Raw genomic sequence first — 25,510 nt, forward strand, 5'->3', positions numbered from 1 at the left:
TTGTTAGTAATATATGGGAATGCCAAGGATTTATGTAGGTTTATTTTATATCCTGCAACTTTACCAAAGTTTTTTTTTAATTATTTCCACTTGTTTTTGACTTGATTCTCTGGGTTTCACTAAATAAATCATCATATCATCTGTAGAGAGTGACAACTTAGTTTTTCCTTTGCCTATTCTAACTTCTTCAATATTTATTGGCTTGTTCCTACAACTAACATCTAGTACAAAATTTAATAGTAGGGGTGATAATGGACATCCTTGCTTCACCCCTGATCTTATTGGGAATGGATCTACCTCATCCCCACTACATATAATGCTTGCTGATGATTTTAGGTAGATGCTACGTATAATTTAAACGAAGATTTCATTTAGTCCTATGCTTTCTAGTAGTGTTTTAATAAGAATGGATGTTATATTTTGTCAAAAGCTTTTTCTTCAACTATTGAGGTAATTATATGGTTTCTGCTAGTTTGGTTGTTGATATGATCAATTATACTGATAGTTTTGCTAATATTGAACCAGCTTTGCATTCCTGGAATAAATCCTACCTGGTCAAATAGTATTATTCTCGTGATAAATTGCTGCAATCTTTTCGCCTATATTTTATTTGAATTTTTTGCATCAATATTCATTAGAGGAATTGGTCTACAATTTTCTTTCTCTATTTTTACTCTTCCTGGTTTCAGTATTAGTATCATATTTGTGTCATAAAAAGAATTTGATAGAACTCCTTTCCTATTTTCCCAAATAGCCTATAAAGCATAAGAATTAATTATTCTTTAAATGTTTTATAGAATTCATATATAAAACCATCTGGTCCTAGAGATTTTTTCATAGGGAGTTCATTGATGGCTTGCTCAATTTCTTTTTCTGAGATGGGGTCATTTAGGTATTTTACTTCCACTTCTGTTAACTGTGCAATTTATATTTTTATAAATATTTGTCAATTTCCCTCAGGTTGTCACATTTATAGCCATACAATAGGGCAAAATAATTCCTAATTATTGTTTTAATTTTCCTATTCATTGGCTTTGAATTTACCCTTTTCAATTTTGATGCTAGTAATTTGGTTTGCTTCTTTCTTTTTTTAATCAAATTAACCAAAGGTTTATCAATTTTATTGTTTTTTTTATCAAACCAGTATTTAGTTTTGTTTATTAGTTCAACAGATTTTTTTTATTTCAGTTTTAATAATTTTTCCTTTGATTTTCAGAATTTCTAACTTGGTATTTAATTAAGGATTTTCAATTGGTTCTTTTTCTAACTTTCCAGTTGCATGCCCAATTCATTGATCTCCTTTTTCTCTATTTTATTCAGGTAAGCATTTAGAGTTATAAAACTTCCCCTAAGAACTGCTTTTGCTGCATTCCATAAGTTTTGGTACGTAGTCTCATTATTGTCATTCTCTTGAATGAAGTTATTAATTGTTCCTATGATTTGTTCTTTGACCCACTCATTCTTTAGGATTAGATTATTTAGTTTCCAATTAATTTTAAGTTTATCTTTCCATGGATCTTTACTACAAATAAGTTTATTTCCATCATGATCTGAAAAGGATGCATTGAGTATTTTTGCCTTTCTGCACTGGATTGAGAAGATTTTTTGTCCTAATACATGGCAAATTTTTGAGTATGTGCTATATACCACTGAGAAAAAGTTTATTCCTTTTTATCTCCATACAATTTTCTCCAGAGTTTAATCATATTTGTCTTTTCTAAAATTCTATTCACCTCCTTGGCTTCTTTCTTGTTTATTTCGAGGTTAGATTTATCAAGTTCAGAGAGCGGGAGGTTGAGCCCCCCCACTAGTGTGGTTTTGCTGTCTATTTCTTCATGTAACTACTTTAACTTCTCCTCTAAGAATCTGCATGCTATACCTCTTGGTGCATATATGTTAAGTAATCATATTGCTTCATTTTCTATGGTGCCTTTTATCACAATATAATGTCCTTTCTTATCTCTTTAAATTAGAACTATCTTTGCTTTTGCTTTGTCTGAGATTAGGAATGCTACTCCTGCATTTTTTTACATTAGCTGAAGAACAATATATTCTACTCCAGCCTTATACCTTTACCCTGTGTGTATCCCCCTGTTTCAAATGTGTTTCTTGTAAACAACATATTGCAGGATTATGGTTTTTCATCCATTGTGCTATCTGCCTCCGTTTTACAGGAGAGTTCACTCCATTCACGTTCACAGTTATGATTACTATCTGTGTCTTTTTCTCCATCCTCTTTCCCCCCATTCTTGCCTTTATTTCTCCCTTGTCTCTTCAACTCCTCAAAAGAGTTATTCTTTTGAACACCATCTTCAATTTTCCCTCCCTAATGACACCCCTCTTTTATCTTACCTTTTTCTCCTTGCTATTTCTTCCCTCCCTTTCGTCCATCCCCCTTTCTTTACCCTTTCCCCTCCTTCAGTCTGTAGGGAAAATGTGATTTCTACACTTATCAGAGGGTGTTATTCCCTCCTTGATCCCAGTCCAATGACAGTAAAGCTCAAACACTGCTTTTCTCACTTCCTACTTTCCCTTTATGTTTTTGTGGCTCTTCATGTGGCATAATTTACACTTTTCTACCTCCTCCTTACCCTTTCTCCAAGAATAATCCCTTTGTACCCCTTAATTATGTTTTCTATCCTCACGTTAGTTACTTTAAACTGACACCCTCAGTCCATGTATATCCCTTTCAATTGTTGTAATTACTGTACCATTCTCAAGATTTACATATATAAACATATAAATCAGTGTAATCCTATATAAGGATGTAAACAATTTTCCCTTAATGAATAACATAGTTTTTCCTCTGTTTACCTCTTCATGTCTGTCTTGAGTTTTGTATTTGAATATGAAATGTTCCATTGAGCTCTGGTGTTTTTATCAGGATGGTCTGGAATTCCCTTGTTTCATTAAATGTGCATCTCCTTGCCAGTAAAATTATGCTCAGTTTTGCTGGGTAGTTGATTCTTGGTTGTAGTCCAAGCTTGTTCGCCTTTTGGAATATCATATTCCAATTCCTCCTTTCTTTTATGGTAAAGGTTGTAAGATCCTGTGTGAGCCTGACTAGTTCTGTGATATTTGAATTGTTTCTTTCTGGTTACTTGCAGTATTTTCTCCTTGACCTGATAATTCTGGAATTTGTCTACAATATTCCTTGGAGTTTTCAATTGGAGATCTCTTTCAGCGGGTGACTGGTAGATTCTTTCAATGACTATTTTACCCTCTGGTTCTAGGACCTGAAAGAAATTTTCCTAGATGATTTCTTGGCAGATACTGTCCAGGCTCTTTTTATTCATCATGGCTTTCAACTAGTACAATAATTCTTAGAATATCTCTCCTGGACTATTTTCCAGGTCAGTTGTTTTCCAATCAGATATTTCATGTTTTCTTCTATTTTTTCATTCTTTAGATTTTTTTTAACTGTTTCTTGATGTCTCATGGTGTCTTTAGCTTCTACTTGCCCAATTCTAATTCTTAATGTATTATTTTCTTCATTTAGCTTCTCTACCTTTTTTTCCATTTGGTTGATTTTACTTTTCAATGAGACATTTTCTCCATTTATGTTCTGAACCTCTTCAACCATTTCGCCAATTTTACTTTTTAAAGATTTATTTTCAAAGGTGAATTTTTTTCCACTTTTTCGTTTTTTCTTTTTCCTGTCTAATTTGATTTTAAAGTCCTCCTTGAGTTCTTCCAGGAATGCTTTTTGGGCAGGAGACCCATTCACCCTCCCTTTTAAGGTTTTAGATGTCAGTAGAGTGTCAATGCTGTCCTCTTCTGAATTGGTATTTTGATCTTCCATGTCTCTGTAATAGGAATCAATAGTCTTTGGCTTCCTAGTCTGTTTTTTCATGGTGTTGGTTTATTTTTACCCCTGGCTTCTAAAGTGGATCTCTGTTTCTGGGGCTTACTGGGGGCTGTGGCTTCTGGTTTCCTGAGGAGTGGAAGAGGGGTGGTCTGTCTGCTGTAAGTCTCGTCTCCCCCTGGCGCTGCTCTATAACATGTGTGGTCTCAGCCATTGTTTATAGTGGTGTCTGCCACTTCCCCTGTCTGTGCAAAGACATGGCTGGGGTCATAGTTTTGACTTTTGCTAGCTCCAACCTCCCCCCACCCCGGATCTCAACAACTCCTGCTGTTCTCATATTTTATTATTTAATATTTTTAGTTTTCAACATTGATTTCCACAAGATTTTGAGTTACAAATTTTCTCCCCATTTCTACCCTCCACCCCCACTCAAAGATGGTATATATTCTGATTGCCCTGTTCCTCAGTCAGCCCTGCCTTCTGTCACCCCAGCCCCCCTCCCAATCCCCTTTCCCCTTACTTTCTTGTAGCGCAAGACAGATTTCTATACCCTATTGCCTGTATATCTTATTTCCCAGTTGCATGGAACTTTTTGAACATCTGCTTTTAGAAATTTGAGTCCCAAATTCTTTCCCCTTTCCCCTCCCCACCCACCCTCCCTAAGAAGGCAAGCAATTCAACATAGGTCACACATGCATCAATGTGCAAAACACTTCCACAGTAATCATGTTGTAAAAGACCAACTATATTTCCCTCCATTCTACCCTGTCCCCCTTTATTCAATTTTCTCTCTTGAACCTTGACCAAAAAGCAAAAGTGTTTGCTTTTGATAACCTCCTACCCCTATCTGGCCTCCCTTCTATCATGCCCCCTTTTATGTCCCCTTCCCCCTACTTTCCTGTGGGGTAAGACAGTCAATTGAGTGTGTCTGTTATTCCCTCCTCAAGTCAAACCCAATGAGAGCAAGATTTACTCATTCCCCCTCACCTGCCCCCTCTTCCCTTCCAACAAAACTGCTTTTTCTTGCCACTTTTATGTGAGATAATTTACTCCATTCTATCTCTCCCTTTCTCTCTCTCTTAATATATTCCTCTCTCACCCCTTAATTTAATTTTATTATTTAGATATCATCCCTTCATATTCAGCTCATCCTCATCCTGTACCCTCTCTGTATATATATACATGTGTGTGTGCATGTGTCCATGTGTGCGTGTATGTATGCATGTACATTCCCTTCAACTACCTTAATACTAAGAAAGGTCTCAAGAATTACCAACATCATCTTTCCTTGTAGGAATGTAAACAAAACAGTTCAACTTTAGTAAGTCCGTTATGATTTCTCTTTCTTATTTACCTTTTCATGCTTCTCTTGATTCCTGTGTTTGAAAGTCAAATTTTCTATTCATCTCTGGTCTTTTCATTGAGAAAAGTTGAAAGTCCTCTATTTTATTGAAAATCCATATTTTGCATTGGAGCATTATACTCAGTTTTCCTTTGTAGGTGATTCTTGGTTTTAATCCTAGCTCCTTTGACCTCCAGAATATCATATCCCAAGCCCTTCAGTCCCTTAATGTAGAAGCTGCTAGATCTTGTGTTATCCTGATTGTGTTTCCTGCTCTCATCTGTCACTTGATTCCTCTGACCATGTGGGCCAGGTACTGTGGAAGCAGCTGATGCTGGAGCTCTGAAACAGCTATAGGAGCTTCCTGATGCTGCTGCTGAAACAGACCACACATGTTATAGAGCAGCGCCAGGGGGAGACCTCCACCACCCCCAAGGGCTGGTGCTCTTACCCTGATCCAGCAGTTTTCCTGCTAACCTGCTCAGTGGTCTTTGGCATTTGTGGGTTGAAAAGTCTGGTAACTGCCACAGCTCAATGATTCATGGCCCTCAGGCCTGTTCCACCCAACTCCTGATCTGGTTGATCCTGGCTTGGTGCACACTGGGCTACACTCTACTCCCACCACCACGCAATAGACCCTTCTCAGCGACTATCCACCCTGTCCTGGGTTGGAGACCTACTTCCCTCTGCTAATTTGTGGGTCTTGTTGGTTTAAAATTTGTTCAGAGCCATTTTTACATGTGTTAGGAGGAATTTGGGGGATAGTTTACATAAATCCCTGTTTCCAGCTGCCATCTTGGCCCCACCCCCCAACTCCTGCTGTTCTGCTGAGGTAGAACCTGCTGGGTCACCTCTCTTCCTGCACTAGTCTCCTTCTGCCACCACAAGAAGGACCCTCTCCCCAACTTCTCTCACTAAAAGGCTACTGAAACTCCACTTCTGGCTCCTCTATTTCAGGGTTTCTCCTGAAGGAGTATTCTTTGGCTGAGGACAGGAGCGATGAGAGCCATTTTGCCTTGTCATCATGGCTCCCAGAATTTCAAGAAGGCAAGTTTCAAACCTTTAGAGTGTGGGCTGGACACCTCAAAGGTAGCTGCTTCCTCGGCCACAAGTTCTGTGCTGGTTTCTCCCATAGTGCTGACAGACTCCCTTCCTGGGCTGAGAGGCATGGGGATCAATCGCCTCTGTATCCGGTACTCCCTCCCTGGGACTGCTCCTGCTCCAGTGTTTTGCAAGCCCAGCTCTCCCAGACCTCTCCCAGACCAGCAGACTGGCTGGGTTCATCTGTTGTTCCCAGTTGGTGTGGTCTGCTGCCCATTCCACACACCTGGTGCTCCTGCCCCACTCAGTCTCCTAGTAGCTTCTAACTCTCTCAAATCTGCTCAGATTCACTTTTTTCGATGTATCTTACAGTATTTGTGAAAGAGTTCCAATAGTTCCATCCTTTCACAGTGCCATCTTGGTTCCCCACCTCCAAGTGAAATTATTCTATCTTACTGCAAACCACCTCGCATTTATGAAAAATCTGTAGTTAATACACATTGTGTTTCTTACACTTGGGGTTGAAAGCAAAATTTGTTCCCCAAATTTTCAGCATGCTCCAAATGACCACCATTACATAGATGCATCCACATGGGAAAACATGAATTGTAGGCTGAGCTCTCAAATCAGTACCTTCTTAGTTCAGCTCTGATGTTCAGATAAAATGAAGTACTTATGACACATTGAACAAAGGAGTTTTAGTTTGTTCAAATATAGCTAGAATATATAGCAAGCATACTTTGGCACTTAGCTTCTCTCTGCTTGACCCCTCTCATCTCCAATTAGAAACCTGTCTGATCTGTGTATGGTGACTCATGCTCTTAAGCAATTGCTAACTGATAAGTTTTTGCTACACAAAGCTCAGACCTTTTCTTCCCCCAGACCAGAAAGCTGAGTGAGGAAAACTGAAGCCAATCAGGTTTTTGGAGAGGATAAAGTCAAGGAAATCAGGGAACCCAGGATTGATGAGTCAAGAAAATGCTCGTCCTGCAAGAGCATATTTTGATAGCACTTATACTTTAGAGGTTCTTAACCTGTAATCTAAGATCTTTTTTTAAAAATAATTTTATAATTGCATTTCAGTATATTTGGTTTCCATTATAATCCTACGTATTTTGTTTTATGAATTTAAAAAGATTATTCTGACAAGAGATACATAGCCTTCAACAGATTTACACAGAAGACCATGATGAAAAAATTGATTGGTTTGAAGGCTCTTATAAATAATAGAATTCCTAAATTCTTTCCTTTTTGCATAGAATATTGGTTTGTAAGCTATAATGATTTGCATAGTATCCTTTAATTTATCTTTGTTTAAAGTACTTAAATATAAGATGATCAAGTGACTGTAACAGCAATGCTACTTGCTGCTACAGTGGCTTTGTAAGGTGAACAACATCAGCACACAGGAGGACTACTAGCACAGGCACTTTGATCTGCTTTTTTAAGGAAAGCAACTTTAAGGGACTAACAATCCCTTTAATTCAACATACATATGTCCTTCACTTAGTTCAGACAAAAAAGTCAGCACCTTGAACTTCAGAGAAAACACAAACAGAAATTATATAAACAGAGCAAATAACACAAACCAGTCTATCCATAGCAATACATGCATAGTTACCAAAGAGAGAAGCAACAACATCTGGGTTTTTCAAAGCCAAGGAACAATGGCTACCCAGGGTCTAGTCTGGTCAAATCACAGGCCACTCTTCCAATGAGGGAGAGACCCAAAACAAAATGCTAACCTCAAAGTATGCATACACTTCTTCAGGATTAGAAGGTGTCACAACCACGTGACTCAAACCCGTGGGACCTAGGCCTTCCTATGCCTTAAGGAGGTCATCAAAAACTCCAGGATTCAATCAAAGACTTGATGGAAAGAAAGGCAAGACGCAATCAAAGGCACTCCTCCTTTGTGCTTAGAAGCACTCAAACAAAAAAATAGCAAAAAGTCCCACCCTGCTTGGCATTACAGTACCACACAGGCAATGGATGTTTTTATTTGTCTATTTTTGATTTTAATTTTGTTTTAGGAATTTTTTTTGTCTTTGGGTATATAATGAGATAAATTCTATCTGACACTTTGAAGACTTCATCTACAGATTATTCTTTTCCTGTGTCTTTATTTAGAATGTTAATGTAGGTATAATTCAGTTTCTCTCTTAGTGTGTTGATTTATTACTAATTTGACTACAACAATGTTTTAGAAATACTTGTGTGACTTATAATAGCCTTCAACTCCGTGTTTTCTAATCTCCATCCATCACTGTAGAAGTTTCAAAGAACTGTGGGAAATTTTATATGTTGTCTATTGTATTTTTTGTGGCCAAGATCAGGCAGTGGTCAACCTTTAATGAGACACATTTAACTGGGCTAAAGTTTATTTGTGGTGCCACAGTTCAGTATACTTCCCATTTAAAGAATACTTACTTCCTTTACAATTTGGCAGAAGCTCCCAGAACTTTGCATGAGAAAGCATACACTTTGAGATGCCAGAGGCATCTCCAAACAATGATAAAGAATGAAATTATGAGTATTGTGGAGCCACTGCATGTAATAAGCATTTATAAATTTTTGTTGAATGAATGAATGAATACATGGATTAAGCACTCTGAAGGAAGATCTTCCCCTACCTATTTTTCCCTTTGCTATTACTCACACCAACAATTGCATTTCCAGAAGAAAGAACCCTTGAAAACTGAAATGCATTTACCAAGCACTTTCAAGCTTGTTTTTAGATCCTAAAATGGCTAATTGAAGTTTAATTTACAGTTGCAGTTATCAAGGACCAAGGTCATTAGAGCTGCTCTTAGATATTTCTTCATTAGAGCTTGGAGCCAGACTGGCCTCTGAAATCATAAGTCAAATGTCACCCTCATCAATAAATGCACATTCTTAAAGCATTTTCAACTGAAATGGAGGATAACAAAGGAAAAAAAGCCATATATTGCAATGAAGTTAGAGGCCCAACTTCTAAGAAATCTCTTAAATGGTAGATTAAGATTGATTTTTTTTTATGTTCAATTTTTCTTAAAGTGAAACTGAACTACCAGAAAAAAATGTCCTTGATTTCACTCCCTCCTCTACTTTATTCTCAACATTTTTGAAGAATGGGGGCATGTGATCATTTTTGTTCCAGTTGCCACAAATTAGTTCCAAGTTCTGTCCTTGAATATTTTGGAGTCTGAGTCTATTGAATCTATATGAAGGACTAGATGTAGGAAAAACTACAACATTGATTAAGTGAAATTGATCTTCCTCATTTTCTACCCTTTAATCCTGGGTAAGCGGCTTTTTACACATGGCTTCCATGAGTTTCAGATCCTTCCATCTCTAGTCCTTCTTTCTCCTCCATTAAAACCTATCTGTCACATTCTGTCATCATTTTTTATTGCCACCATCTCCTTATGATCTACTGTCACCTTACTGCTGATCCAATCCTCTAAATGCATCAAATGAGAGAATAATTTTCCAAAAGTTTTAATAGCTAATTTTATGTTTTGTAGTACACAGAACACACATACATACACACACACACACACACACACACACACATACACACATCCTCTCATAAACTCAGAGTTATTTCTGAGTCCATCTTCCTCTTCCCATGTTTCCAATTTGTTTTTGTCTCCAGAGGCTTAGCATTTGGCTTTGAATTTGGAAACCCTAGTGGTGCATCAATAACCCTAATGGAAAAAAAACATAAGTTTACAAGGTTCAGGAAATATGTTTCATTCTGTGGCACTGCATCTATTCATTAGAGATTCAAGACTGAGCTAGTTCAAAAAGAAAATAAATTGATTTCAATAGGATCTGGAAGCTCTAAAAAGTTGAAGATTGTTGTTGCATGGTTGCTGGTAACAGTGAATCAGGCTTTAGGTACAGTTCTTATTTAGGCTGGTCTTAATGGACCATTGGAAAAGTTGAAATAATCTCAGGGACACTAATGATATCCCTTCTCTCTGCACAAAAGCAAATAAATGAACAAAAACCCAACCTGTTTTATACTCTCTGATTTCTGAAATTCTCCTATTTGGAATTCCTTTTGGAGAAGGAATTCTCATTATTTCCTCATTTGCAATGCAAATATTATTGGTAGGGGCAACATACTTTTATTAACACTAATATCTCATGCTTTTGTCAGCTGCAAGGGCATGAAGCAGGAAGTTTTACTCCTAGCAGAAGAAAGAGTACAGAAACTCTATACGCCCAACACAAAAGTTGGTCTTGGTGGCAGAACTGCTTGGCTGAGGATTACCTGGAGGAATAGAGATTCCATACAGATTCTCTGTGAAATTCTTTCAATTAACTTCTAGAAGTAAACTTTTTTTTCATTCATTAGCTTTGAGTCACTCATTTAATTTAAGGTCCATTGTTTTACACTTCTAAAATGAGGGATTTGAATTAAACTATATGTAAGATCACCTTAAGTACTAATGTTCTTTCAATCTGTGTTTAGGACTTTTAATAAATCTTTGTGTAATTGAATTGGTGTCCTGATTATTATTTTTCAGAAATTTGTCTCACTTCTCTTCCATATTAATCTTTTTAACTGATACCTTCCTAGTGCAGGCCCTCATAAACCTTTGCCTCTTAATACTCCTTATAGCCCTGCTTCTGACTTCAGAATCAACCCTCTGCTGCTACCTTATTTTGGAACTTCCTTCAGAGTCAGAGTTTGCAGCTTCCTTGCCCTGGAACTTTGAACCACTCTGTGGCCTTGTCAACTTATAACAATGATCTGCTAGACCTTCCCCATTCTCACATTAGTGATTTCCTCTTGTGCCATCCATTTTGTGAATGGATCCTAGACATCCTGCATTCTCTTTCCAGCCCTATTTCTGACTTATGGATTTCAAAACCGTGGACCTATGCCAGGTATCTTTATTTCTAGCTTCACTCCAATCTACTTCACTTTTCAGCTACCATTTTGGTGTTGACACGCCTCATTACAATGTAAGTTCCTTGAGGTCAAGGATTGCCATTTTACTTGTATTTATATTCCTCCTACTTGGTACAATGTTTATAACAGAAAATGTTTACAAAGAGTTTATTTCCTTTATTGTTTCCCTAATAGATTAGTACCCTTCCAGGCTGTCTTTGCTCTCTAGTTTATAGTATTTATTTCTGTTGGAATAAATGTTTCCTACTAATACGGTTTCCTTATGACATTTCAAGGACCTCTACAATTTGAGTCAATATGCTGCAGTTGAAATGGACTAGTTACTATCCCCTGAAGATATCCCTGGCTATCAATTTTAACTTTTCTCATGGCATCCCCTTTGCTAACCCTAAAAATCCTACTTGCCATCTCAATCCTCTACTTCCTTCTTACCCATCTTTTAAGTATCAATTCAGCCTCTACCTGAATTGTTCTATATTTGACCTGCCCTTCCATACCTAACTACTCCAGCTAACCACACTCTCTCCAGTTTCTAAATTCATACCACTCGGCTCTTTTGTGTGAATTTGCCACATTTTTAACATTATATTTATTTGTATATGTCTTACTTGTTGTTGATTCATCCCAGTGGACCATCGCACACTAATACTTCCCAGGGATTTTCCTCAAAAAGATACTGTTGTGGTTTACCATTTCCTTTTCCAGAGGATTAAGACAAACAGAAATTAAGTGACTCACCCAGAGTCACACATCTAGTAAGGCTTTATGGCTGGATATGAACTCAGTTCTTGACTCTAGGCCTAGTACTCTACCCACTGAACCACCAAGATCCCTCTATATGTCTTATTACGCTCTTCTAAATTTCTAGTTTTTAGGACTAAGAGGTCATGTCTTTGTATCAGCTTATTTCTTTGCCCATTATAGTGATTTAAATGTTTATTGAGAGAAAGGACTGATAAGTAGCTCAATGGAAAGTTAATAGGCTTTGGAAACAGAAATCTAAAGATATACAGATCATAGCCTCTGACTTCACAATCCGTGAAACCAATAGAGGAAGATATCACAACCATTGTAAATATTTAAACTTTGATTAATTAGGAATACTGAAAAGTTGTATTAATAGTATTGCAATCTTTTAAATTGCATTTCAAGACTATAATCAACACATGAATTGGATACCTAATTGGCTGTACTTTCAAGCCATTAAATCTCTTCAACTTTGGGTAAGTTTCTAAAAGTACACTATGTTACAAGGAGCTTGATACAATAAAATAGACATGCCTACCTCAAATGAGGGAAGCCTTTATTTAATAGCAACTTTCACATAAATGTCTAATTCAATACAAACCTACTTATATATAAAAAAATGCTCCTATAAAATAGGTAGATAATCCTTTAAAATAAAACATAAATGCATAAATATAAGCATTCATACAAATAGATTTGGTATTTGGTGATTTTTCTTGGTGCTGGTTATTTCTTTATTCATCAGAAAATAAAAGAAAGCAAAACAAATTAACAAAAAGTAATAATAATAAAAAACTAACTGTGCTTTTTTTTTAATAAATTTCTTTATTTATTTTTAGTTTACCACACAAGGTTCTACATAGTTTTGAGTTCCAGTTTTTTTCCCCTCCCTCTCCCCTCCCTCCCCAAGACGGCATGAAGTCTCATATAACTGTCATGTATAACTTCTCATTGAATTAATTTATGCACTAGTCAAGTCGTGGAGAAGAATTTTGACCAATGAAATGAATCATGAGAAAGAAGAAACAGAACCAAAAAAAAAAAAACCCCAAAAACAAAAACAAAAGAGAAGCAGAAAAGGCGAGCATGTAGTGTGCCTCAGTCTGTATTCAAACTTCGCAGTTCTTTGTCTGGATGAAGATAGCATTCTCCATCGTGAGTCTCCTGGAGTTGTCCTTGCCCCTTAGGTTGCTGAGAAAAGCGCAGTATGTCAGGGTTGGTCCTCACGGAATCCATATATCTGTGGTTGTGTACAAAGTTCTCCTGGCTCTGCTCTGCTCACTCAGCATTATGTCATGTAGGTTTTTTCAGGTTGTTATGAAGTCTGCATCATCCCCATTTCTTATGGCACAATAGTATTCCATCACCTTCATATACCACAGCTTGTTCAGCCATTCCCCAATTGATGGGCATCCCTTTGATTTCCAATTCTTGGCTACCACAAAGAGAGCTGCTATAAATATTCTTGTACATATGGGTCCTTTTCCCTCTTGCGTGATTTCTTTGGGATACAACCCTAGAAGTGGTATTGCTGGGTCAAAGGGTATGAACATTTCTATAGCCCTTTGGGCATAGTTCCAAACCGCCCTCCAAAATGGCTGGATCAGCTCACAACTCCACCAGCAATGCAACAATGTTCCAATTTCCCCACATCCTTTCCAGCATTTATCATTCTCCTGATTTGTTATTTTAGCCAATCTGACAGGAGAGATGTGGTATCTAAGAGTTGTTTTGATTTGCATTTCTGTAATCAGCAGCGATCCAGAGCATTTTTCCATATGCCTGCAGATAGCTTTAATTTCTTCCTCTGAAAACTGCCTGTTCATATCCTTTGACCATTTCTCAATTGGGGAATGGCTTGTATTTCTATATATTTGGCTCAGCTCCCTGTATATTTTAGAGATGAGGCCTTTATCAGAGATACTAGTTGCAAAGATTTTCTCCCAATTTTCTGCTTCCCTCCTAATTCTTGTTGCATTGGCTTTTTTTGTACAAAAACATTTCAATTTGACATAATCAAAATTATCCATTTTGCATTTTGTAATGCTCTCTATCTCTTGTTGGGTCATGAATTCTTTACTTTTCCACAAATCTGATAAGTAAACTATTCCTTGCTTTCCCAAATTACTTAGAGTATCAACTTTTACTCCTAAATCATGAACCCATTTTGACTTTATTTTGGTATATGGTGTAAGATATTGGTCTATGCCCAGTTTTTGCCCTACCATTTTCCAATTTTCCCAACAGTTTTTGTGAAATAGTGAATTATTAGCTCAGAAACTGGCCTCTTTGGGTTTATCAAAGAGTAGATTGCTAAACTTGTTGATTTCACCTACTTGTGTACCTATCCTATTCCACTGATCCACACCCCTGTTTCTTAACCAGTACCAGGCAGTTTTGATGACTGCTGCTGTGTAGTACAGTTTAATATCTGGTGTGGCTAAGCCACCATCTCTAGCATGTCTTTTCATTAATATCCTAGATACTCTAGACCTCTTATTTTTCCAAATGAATTTTGTTATAATTTTGTCCAGCTCAGTAAAAAATTTTTTTGGTAGTTCGATTGGTATGGCACTGAATAGATAGATTAATTTAGGTAGAATTGTCTTTTTATTATATTAGCTCAGCCTAACCATGAGCAACTGATATTTCTCCATTTATTTAGATCTGATTTTATTCGCGTGAAAAGTGTTTCATAGTTATGTTCATATAGGCCCTGGGTTTGTCTTGGCAAATAGACTCCCAAATATTTTATAGTGCCTTCAGTAACTTTGAATGGAATTTCTCTTTCTATCTCTTGCTGTTGGGCTTTGTCAGTAATGTATAGGAATGCTGAGGATTTATGTGGGTTTATTTTATATCCTGCAACTTTGCTAAAGTTGTTTATTATTTCAAGTAGTTTTTTACTTGATTCTCTAGGATTCTCTAGATAAATCATCATATCATCTGCAAAAAGTGATAATTTAGTTTCTTCTTTTCCTATTCTAATTCCTTCAATTTCTTTTTCTTCTCTTATTGCTACAGCTAATGATTCTAGTACCAAATTGAATAATAGGGGTGATAATAGACATCCTTGTTTCACCCCTGATCTTATTGGGAATGCATCTAGTTTATCCCCATTACAAATAATGCTTGTTGATGGTTTTAGGTAGATGCTATTTATAATTTTGAGGAAGGTTCCACTTATTCCTATGCTTTCTAGTGTTTTTAATAGGAATGGGTGTTGTACTTTGTCAAAGGCTTTTTCTGCATCTATTGAGATGATCATATGGTTTCTGCTACTTTTGTTGTTGATATGGTCAATTATGCTAATAGTTTTCCTAATATTGAACCAGCCTTGCATTCCTGGAATAAATCCTACCTGGTCATAGTGTATTATTCTCGTAATGAGTTGCTGCAATCTTTTTGCTAATATTTTATTTAAAATTTTTGCATCAATATTCATTAGAGAAATTGGTCTATAATTTTCTTTCTCTGTTTTAACTCTACCTGGTTTGGGTATTAGTACCATATTTGTGTCATAAAAAGAATTTGGTAGGACTCCTTCTTCACCTATTTTCCCAAATAGTCTACAAAGTATTGGAATTAGTTGTTCTTTAAATGTTTGATAGAATTCACATGTAAAACCATCTGGCCCTGGAGATTTTTTCCTAGGGAGTTCGTTGATGGCCTGCTCAATTTCTTTTTCTGATATGGGGTCATTAAGAAATTTCACTTCCTTCTCTGTTAGTCTGGGCAGTTTATGTTTTTGTAGATATTCATCCATATCTCTAAGGTTGTCAAATTTATGGGCATACAGTTGGGCAAAATAATTCCTAATTATTGTTTTGATTTCCTCTTCATTAGAGGTGACCTCACCCTTTTCATTTTTTATACTGGTAATTTGATTTTCTTCTTTCTTTTTTTTAATCAAATTGGCCAAAGGTTTGTCAATTTTATTGGTTTTTTCATAAAACCAGCTCTTTGTTTTATTTATTAATTCAATAGTTTTCTTGGTTTCAATTTTATTAATCTCTCCTTTGATTTTCAGTATTTCTAATTTGGTATTTAATTAAAAAAATAAAGGTCTGGATTCTTATAGGAGGGAGACTAACAAGAAAAGTAAAAGGAAACAGGAAGCATTTGGTTTCCCCATGCCTTCTCTATATACTCAAAATCTGTTGAGAGTATGTGAAATTGCTTTCTCTCTTGGTAGAGGCTGTGGCATACTTCTTTACTCTCCCAAAGCTTTGAGAGTAAAATCCATAATTTTTGCTTTCCAAATTCTATGTCACCTTTGGAAGATGATGTCCTTCTATAAGGATGGTTGAGTTTAAGTCCAACTCTGTTAGTACTAACAACAGCCACAAGAAAAATTATTTCCTCAATACAGTCTTATGAGCTATGGCTACCACCTTTTTGGAAATCTGTTCCTCTGACATCACTATTAATTTAAAAAATAAAACTAAAGGAAGATATCTCCTTCCCCTTCCTACCCACAGACCATATTAAATGCATACTCCCAGAACACATAGAGGAAATGCACATGGGTTGAGAAGGCATTGATAAGGCCCTGTTATTCACTGTTTGAGGACATGCACCTGCAGGGGAAATCACAGACTTTTAATTATTGTCTAGAAAGGACTTAGAGGGGCAATGTATAACTATAATACTATTCTAAGTAACTTGAAGGTGATATGTCATCAACCAAAATTTTTCATAAATCTATTAAACTAAATTTATAGATTGACAATTTTTACCTCAAATATACAAACACAAATGTAAGGTAGAGGTTACTGATTGTTGTTTGATTTAGCACAATTGAAAGTAGTTACTTTTGTTAGGTAGGAATCAATTAAATCATCATGAAGTATAATAGGAAGCCATTAATCATTGGCTGGGAAAGGACTTTGTACTTTAACCCATTTTTGTCAAACTCAAGTAGAAAAGGTGGGAAGATACTAAATTTTACATAAAAATCCCTGTGGACTGCTTATTGACTCAGAAAATCATATATTAAGAGTATCTGTGTTTTACTGTATTTTATTTATTTGGTTAAATATTTCCTCATTATGTTTTGATCTGGTTCAGGCCACATTTGGAAGTACTGTGGACAGCGTGAGGCCTATGCCATGTGTCTGACACCTCCACTTTAACACAGTAGGCTATTGTCTGTTTTTTAAGCTACTAACACAGTAGGACATAGGAAAATTTACATATGTATGTCTATATGTATGTACATAAATCAAGCTAAACTTTTGCCTAAATGTCAAGAATTCCTAACTGGGGGCTCAGAGCAATTGATATAGACTTTTTAACATTTCATCTAATATAAAATCCATTAAGTAGCATAAGATAGGACCCACATAGCTCTACGTGGCCACTGTATTATAGCTGGTGGTATAGTGAATAAAGTTCTAGACTTGGGGTCAGGAAGAACTGAGTTCAAATCCCACTTTATACTTACTAGCTTTGTGACACTGTCTAACTGTGTTAACTAGCTATGTTTAACTTGTGTTTGCCTCAATTTCCTCAACTGTAAATGGGTATAATAATAGTATCTACCTCACGGGATTGTTCTGAAAATCAAATAAGATAATATTTGTAAAGTGCCACATAATGGTTGATATATAAACGCTTCTTCCCTTCCTCCTAGGCTTAAAATTAGATCATTATTGAAATTGATTTCTACACTAATTCGATATTGAATAGCTTTATTAAGATTACTCTATATGCTTTGACTATAACTGCTTTAACTAAGATAAAATTTGTAAAATATTTCTTTTATGGTTGCCAATGAGTTTTTGACATGGAAGTAGATGTAGGAAAACGATGTATTATTGAATTAGTCATAGCTATTGGTGACAGTATTTCAATTCATTTTTATAATGCTTTAGGATGAGAACACATTAATGTCATAGCATAGAAATAGTACATCCTCTTCCAAGAGACAAAATTTTTCTGTTCTTATAAAAGAGATGACTTTCAGTTTCATGTTTAATTGTGATTTCATTAAATATTGACTACATATAATCAGATAAGAAATCAAGTTATAACTGTTATGACTGCTGAGATAATACTATAAAGAGCAATGACTTCAGAGGTAAGAGAACAGGAGAATGCATCTTGTGAATGTGTGAGTGTTTGTGTATGTACTTTTAATATCTTCATCTCCTCATATGTTTATTTACTTTATCTAAATCAATTCAATGATCATTCACATTTATATGATGCTTTGAGATTCAAAAATATTTGTCTCATGCAACCTTATAGGTAATAGGTTTAAGTTGAATTAGCCAAGGTTTATAGATAATAAAACTGAGCTGACTGAGTATAAGAAACTTTTACACATTTACACAAGCTATAGATATCTGATTCAAACCACTTCCACATATGTAAATTCTGAATTGGAGTCAAAAATGATATTGGACTTTGAGAGAAAAGGTAGAAGTCATACAAATTAATTTCAGGTGTTTAGTAATTTCTGAGTCATGTCTGATTCTTCATCACACCATTTAGGGTTTGTTTGATTTTGTTTTGCAAAAATACTAGTGTGGTTTGCCATTTCCTTCTCCAGCCCATTTTACAAATGAGGAAACTGAGGAAAATAAGGTTAAGTGACTTGCCCAGGTTTATACAGCCAGTAAGTTTCTGAGGCTGGATTTGAATTCATGAGGAAGAATATTCCTGACTCCAGGCCTGGTGATCTATCCACTGTCCCACCAAGGTATGAAAAATCATAAAGTGTATATTTTTGAGGAATTTTAAAGAAAAACTTGATAATTTTCCCCTTTGGTATAGGATTCTATATTTTACAACATTAAATTGACAATACGATTTGATATTTTCAGTAAAAATTGAATCTACTTTCTCATAACATGAACTATCTACCAAAAGTTTATGCTATCACCTCCTCAAGGTGTGTTGATACTTTTATATTCTCAAAGCCTTTGCTAAATAGCAAAAATTCTAGTGAGACAGAGAAGTGTAGAGAACTATCCTTAAGAAAGATTATGCTTTACCCTTTGACCCAGCAATACCATATCTAGGTCTATATCCCAAAGACATCATAAAAATGGGAAAAGAGCTAACATGTAGAAACATATTTATAGCAGCTCTTTTTGTGGTGGCCAAGAATTGGAAATTGAGGGGATGTACATCAATTGGGCAATGACTGAACAAGTCATGGTACATGAATGTAATGGAATACTATTGTGCTATGAGAAATCATGAGTAGGTGGACTTCAAAAAAACATGGAAAGACTCATGTGAGCTGATGCTAAGTGAAGTGAGCAGAACCATACCATTGTAGAGAGTAACAGCCTTATTGTGCAATGACTAACTTTGATAGACTTAGCTCTTCTCAGTAATGCAAGGATCTAAGACAACTCCAAAAGACTCCTGATGTAAAATGTTGTCCACATCCAGAGAAAGAGCTATAGAGTCTGAATGCAGATTGAAGCTTACTATTGTTCTTTTTTGTTAATTGTTCTGTTTCTCCTTTATCATGGTTCCTTTCATTGCTTCTAATTCTTCTTTATACTATGACTAACATGAAAATATATTTAATATAAATGTACATGTAGAGTCTATATCAGATTCCACACCATCTTGGGGAGGGGGAGAAAATTGACAACTCAAAATCCTAGAGAAGTGAATGTTTAAAACTAAAAGTAAATAAATTAATTTTTAAGTTGTTTTAAATTTTTTTAAAAAAGAAAGATTATGCTTATTATACAAGTAACAGGCTATAGATAAACTCATGGCCAGCTGGTTTTTCAATAGGTGATAAATTATTGGGCTGCAGGAAACCAAAATAATAGAGAAAGCTTTCAAATTCTGGACCATTAGTGGCAAAATGACCAACAAGATGATATGCCAATGGAGAAACTAAATAATGTGATACCTGAAAACATTAGTCAATTGTGGATAACTGGGAGAGTAGTTCACCTATTCTTAGAGAAACAAATAAAGGGATTGACTGAATTGATTTCATTGTGGGCATAAGAGAAATCCTAAATATCATGTCGGCTTGCAATGCTCATGATGAGCATAAAGGTAAAAAGATACCATCAAGATGATTGCAATTTATATAATCATATCTGACCTATAATATGAAAAAAGTAGAAAAATGATGGAAAAATTGACAGAATCCCCCAACAAAAGACACATGTACCCTGATGCTTCCTGATTTCATGGTTCAGATATCAGAGAGTTATATGTTGGAAAATATCATTTAGGATTAAGAAAGGATAAAGATCAGTTTCAGACTAGTCAGATGTCTCATGCCTTCATAATATTGAGTTGTTGCATGTCTAGATCATCCAAAATGGTGACAGTCATGGGGAGGACACTGGAGAACCTGTTTCTATGAGACAGGATATCTGGCACACGCATGAACATTCTAAGTTGATCCAACCATATTGTAAGCCTTTTTGCCTGTTTCTAAGGAGTAGCTTTAAAAAAAATTAACTGCATAACTAAAACAATCTATGTCTTTAAAACTGCCTGAATGCAGATGTTTTTCTCCTTGTTTTTGAATCTGGGGTGAAGGCTTCTACTCACAGAAAATGACAATATGTGGTAAAGAGGGAGGACTCTAACATCTCTTTTGCCACATCTCCCACTTAAGGTAATTTGGCCCCAAACAATGGACTTCACTCTCTGGCTTTCTCCTTCACCTTCTAATATTACTGATCAAAAATATGAGCATAATGTCCATTCCCTCCCTCAGAGATTGATGGTACAAAGAAGAAATTTTTGAAGAAGTTTTGAAGAAACATTTGTATGGTTGTTCTTACTTTATTTTTGAACTTCCTTTTGTAAAAGCTAATCTGATTAAGAAGTTAATTTGAACTATGGTGCTCCTCAATGGCCCTTAAAACCTAGGCTTAAGACAACTGAAGAGAATCAAGAGAATGTCCAATCACATTTCATTTTACCCAGGTTTAGAAGGATTAGGGTTAGTGATATATTGCTATACTCCTTAAGCTCCAAGGGCTAGATTTGTTGCATTTTAAGTAACAGATCTAACCCTCAGAGAGAAGGGAGTAAACCAATATATCATTAATAATTATATTTAAAAGCCTGTTGAAGAGTTGTGGATATGACAATCAATGAACATCACAAAAATGAAAATGACTATATAGTCAAAATAACTTGTTATTAATTTGGTAGAAATTTCTTTTTTATCTTTTTATCAAATTTATTTATTTGTTTTTAGTTTTCAATATTCACTTCTATAAGCTTTTGAGTTTTCAACTTTCTCTCTTCCCTCCCTTCTCCCCTCCCCAAGACAGCATTCAATCTAATATAGCCTATACATATACATTCATAGTAAACATATTTTCATATTAGTCATGTTGTGTAGAAGTATTAGAACCATTGGGAGGAACAGGAGAAAGAAGAACTAAAACAAAAGGAAAAAAAAGCAAGTAAATAGATTGCTTCAATCTGCATTCAGACTCCATAGCTCTTTCTCTGAATGTGGACAGTATTTTCCTTTAGGGGTCTTTTGGAGTTGTCTTGCATTGCTCAGAAGAGCTAAGTCTATGAAACTTAGTCATTGCACAGTCTGGCTATTACTGTGTACAATGTTCTCCTTGTTCTGCTCACTTAACTCAGTATCATCAGTTCATACTAGTATTTCCAGGTTTTTCCAAAGTCCACCTACTCATCATTTCTTATAGCACAACAATATTCCATTACGTGCAATTACAGAAACACTATATCTGTAAGGACTATCTTTGATAGATCCGGCTCTTCTCATCAATGCAAGGTTCAACGACAGCTCCAAAAGACTCTTTTTTGGTTTTGTTTCTACTTTATCATGATTCATTCCATTGGCTATAATTCTCCTTTACAACTTGGCTGTTATGTAAATAAGTTTAATGGGAAGGTATATGTAGAACCTCTATCAGATTACATGCTGTCTCGGGTGGGGGAGAGAGGAGGAGAGGAAAGGACAGAAAATTTGGAACTCAAAAACTTGTGGAACTGAGTGTTGTAAACTAAAAATACAAAATAAATAAAAACAAAACCATCTGCAATCTTTGCCTCGACTTCCTTTTCTCTCACTCTCTTCTTAACACTTCAGTCTGTATTCCAGCCTTGGTATTTAACAGAAACAGTGATCTGAGAGTTACCAGTTATTTGCTAATTACCAAATTTCATGGCCTTTTCTCATTCTTCACCCTTCTCAATCTCTACAATCTTTGACACTTTCAATTATGTTAATATTCTCTTCTTTCTATGTTTTTGTGACAGTGTTCTCTTCTGGTCCTCTACCTAACTGTCTAAGCCTGGAGTGAGGAAACTGTCCTTGAGAGGCCACATGTGGCCCTCTAGGTCCTCAAAGTGTGCCCTTTTAACTAAATCCAAATTTTATAGAAAAAAATCCACTAAATAAAATGATTTGTTCTGTGAAGTTTGGATTCCATTAAAGGGCTACATTTGAGGATCTAGAAGGCCACATGTGGCCTCAAGGTTTCAAGTTCCCCACCCCTGAAGCATTCCTGATACTTCTGTTTTAGATTTCCATAAAGGTCACACCTGCTGTCTTTCTCCAAAGACTCTCACCTGGAATCTCTTCCTTTTACTTCAATATTATTTTGCTTAATAATCTCATCAGCATCCATGGATCCAGTTACTAACTTTATGTACATGATGCTCAGTTTTAAATTTTTTTCTTGAAACACAACACACATTCAACAATGAAAGAGGAGAAAGTCCATCATGAACATATTTGGGGGAGAAAGTGTATGTTGATAAAGTCACAGATAAATTTGATTATTTGAATATACTCTTGATGACACTATATGACTCTGAATCATAAAGTACTATAATCTCTGAAAGAATAAAATTGCAGGTGACCACAATATAGAGGCATATGGTTATATATATTACCAATTATTTCTTGTTTCCCAAGAATTGACATACATATCATTGCATAAGTGTATTATTGAAAAAGGAGAGCCAGCCATTTAAAAGAAAAGAGGAATAAGAAGACAGCTATAAAGAGCAATATGTTCATACAGTTATGTTTGAAAGAAGTATATTTATGTATATTATTATTATAATTCCATTGTTAATTTTTCCTTATAATTTAATTAAACCTTTCTTTAAGTATTCAGCTGCTGTGCCCTTTGGGTCAAATGAATTATATACAATATTGACTCGTTAACTATGGTGCATTTAACCATAAAGTAATGGCCCTACTTATCTCTTTTTGTAAAATCTCTTTACTGTAGTCTTGTCAAAATTGTAATTACTATCTCTCATGTCCTTTTAGTTCACCTGAAGCATAACAGATGCTGATCTATCTTCTTATTTTATGTCTATTTCAATCTTTGTATTTCATTTGTGTTTCTCATAAACAACATGTGGTTCAATTCCATGTTCCAATTCTACTATCCTCTTCAATTTTATGGGTTAACTCATCCCATTCATCTTCAGAATTATGGGTGTTCATCTTGGGTACTAATATCTTTCTCCCTCTTTCCTTTACCTTTTTCTTTTTATAATTGTTAAATTATATTTATTTAGTATTTTATTTTTCCAGTTATATGTAAAAACAATTTTAACACTCGTCTTTTAACACTTTGAGTTCCCAATTCTCTCCCTTCCTTTCTCCCCATTCCCCACATTGAGAAGGCAAACAATTTGATATCGGTAAAACATGTGTAATCATGCAAAACATATCCATAATAATCATGTTGTATTGCTGAGAATAGCTAAGTCATTCACAGCTGATCATCTTACCATATTGCTGTTATTTTGCACACAGTATATTTCAACTTGCATCAGTCCATGCAAGTCTTTACATGTTTTTCTGAGAACATCCTGCTCATCATTTCTTTTTTTTAATTCATATATATTATTTATTATTTAATATTTTTAGTTTTCAACATTTACCTTGTCTGTCCTATTAGCCAATCTATTAATGCCTCAGAATTGTTTTAATTCACATTTCTCCAAACAGTTGTGGGTTGGATTATTTTTTCATGTGGCTATATATAATTTTGATTACTTCATGTGAAAACTTATAATTTCTTTTGATCATTTATCTATCAGGAAATGGCTCTTATTTTCATAAATTTGACTCAGTTCTGTATACATTTGCAAGATGAAGCCTTTATCAGACAAACATGCTTAAATTTATTTTTCAAAATTGCTAATTGTATTCCCCTCTATCCTATTTCATATCTTTCCTGGACATATTTTCCATGACTCTTGTTTTTGATAATATATTTTATAATATATTAATATTGTTTGAATTATTTCAATCTTTTTAAATTTTATTTTTCTGTTTGTATGTTTTCCCTATTAGTTTGTCTTAACAAATCATTATTTCATGACTCATTCTAATTTTCTTTTTAATACATGTATATGCATAGATATATATACATATATAATTGGATATTTTCAAATTACTTTAAAATTAACTTTTTTAAAAAATTTTGAGTTCCAAATTCTTTTTCTACCTCCCATCCCATCCCACCTCTTGTGAAGGCAAGCAAGATATCAATTATACATATGAAATAATGCAAAATATTTCCTTATTAGCCCTGCTACAAAAGAAAACATGCATACACACACATACACACACACACACATACACACAAATAAAAACAAGGAAAATAAGGAAAGGGAAAAAAACAGTATGCTTCAATCTTCATTTATAGTTCATCACTTCTCTCTTGGAAGGTTAATAGCATTTTTCATCATGGATCCTTTGCTATTATCTTGGATCATGGTCTAGACAGAGTAGCTTAGTTTTTCATATTTGATCATTCTCACAATATTACTGTTGTTATATACAATATTTTCCTGCTTCTTCTCACTTCACTTTGCATAAGTTCATGTAAGACTTCCTAGGTTTTTCTGAAACCATCCTGCTTGTCATTTCTTATAGTGCAATAATATTCCATCACAATCACACTCCACAATGTGTTCAGCTATTCCCCAATTGATGTACATCCCCTCACTTTCCAATTCTTTGCCACCACATAAAAGAGGCTGCTATAAATATTTTGAAAAAAATGGGTCTTTTCCCCTTTTCTTAGATTTTTTTGGTATATAGCTCTAGTCATATTAATGCTGGGTTAAAGTACACACAGTTTTATAGCCCTTTGAGTATAGTTTCAAATTGTTCACACAATGTTTGGACCAGTTTACAACTCCAAAGACAGTGCCTCAGGTCTTTATTTTTCATATCCCTTCCAGTATTTTCCTTTTTGGTCATGCTAGCCAATCTTAAGGGTGTGAGGTGGTACCTCCAAGTTGTTTTAAGTTTCATTTCTCTAATCAATACAGATTTAGAACATTTTTAAATGATTATTGATAGCTTTTATTTCTTCTTCTAAAACTGCCCGTTCATATCCTTTGACCATTTATCAATAGGGAAATGATGATTATCTTTATTAATTTGGCTCAGTTTCCTATATATTTGAAAAATGAGGCCTAATTTTGAGGGAGTTAAATTGCTGAGTACGTTTTACTACCATCTGTTCTAATGTATCCACTCTTGCTATTTTTTTCTCTCTGTCTATTTTACTTTGTTTCTCTTGCTTCGTTTCTAAGTGACACTGTTACAGTGCTTGAGAACAGCACCTTCTTTTCTAATAGGTTCTGAGTAGACTTACTATCTTCTTTTGGGTTTATCCCTGGGACTTCTCCTCGTCTAAGGCAT

Source organism: Trichosurus vulpecula, chromosome 1 (genome assembly GCF_011100635.1).
Source record: "Trichosurus vulpecula isolate mTriVul1 chromosome 1, mTriVul1.pri, whole genome shotgun sequence".
Lineage (NCBI taxonomy): Eukaryota > Metazoa > Chordata > Mammalia > Diprotodontia > Phalangeridae > Trichosurus > Trichosurus vulpecula.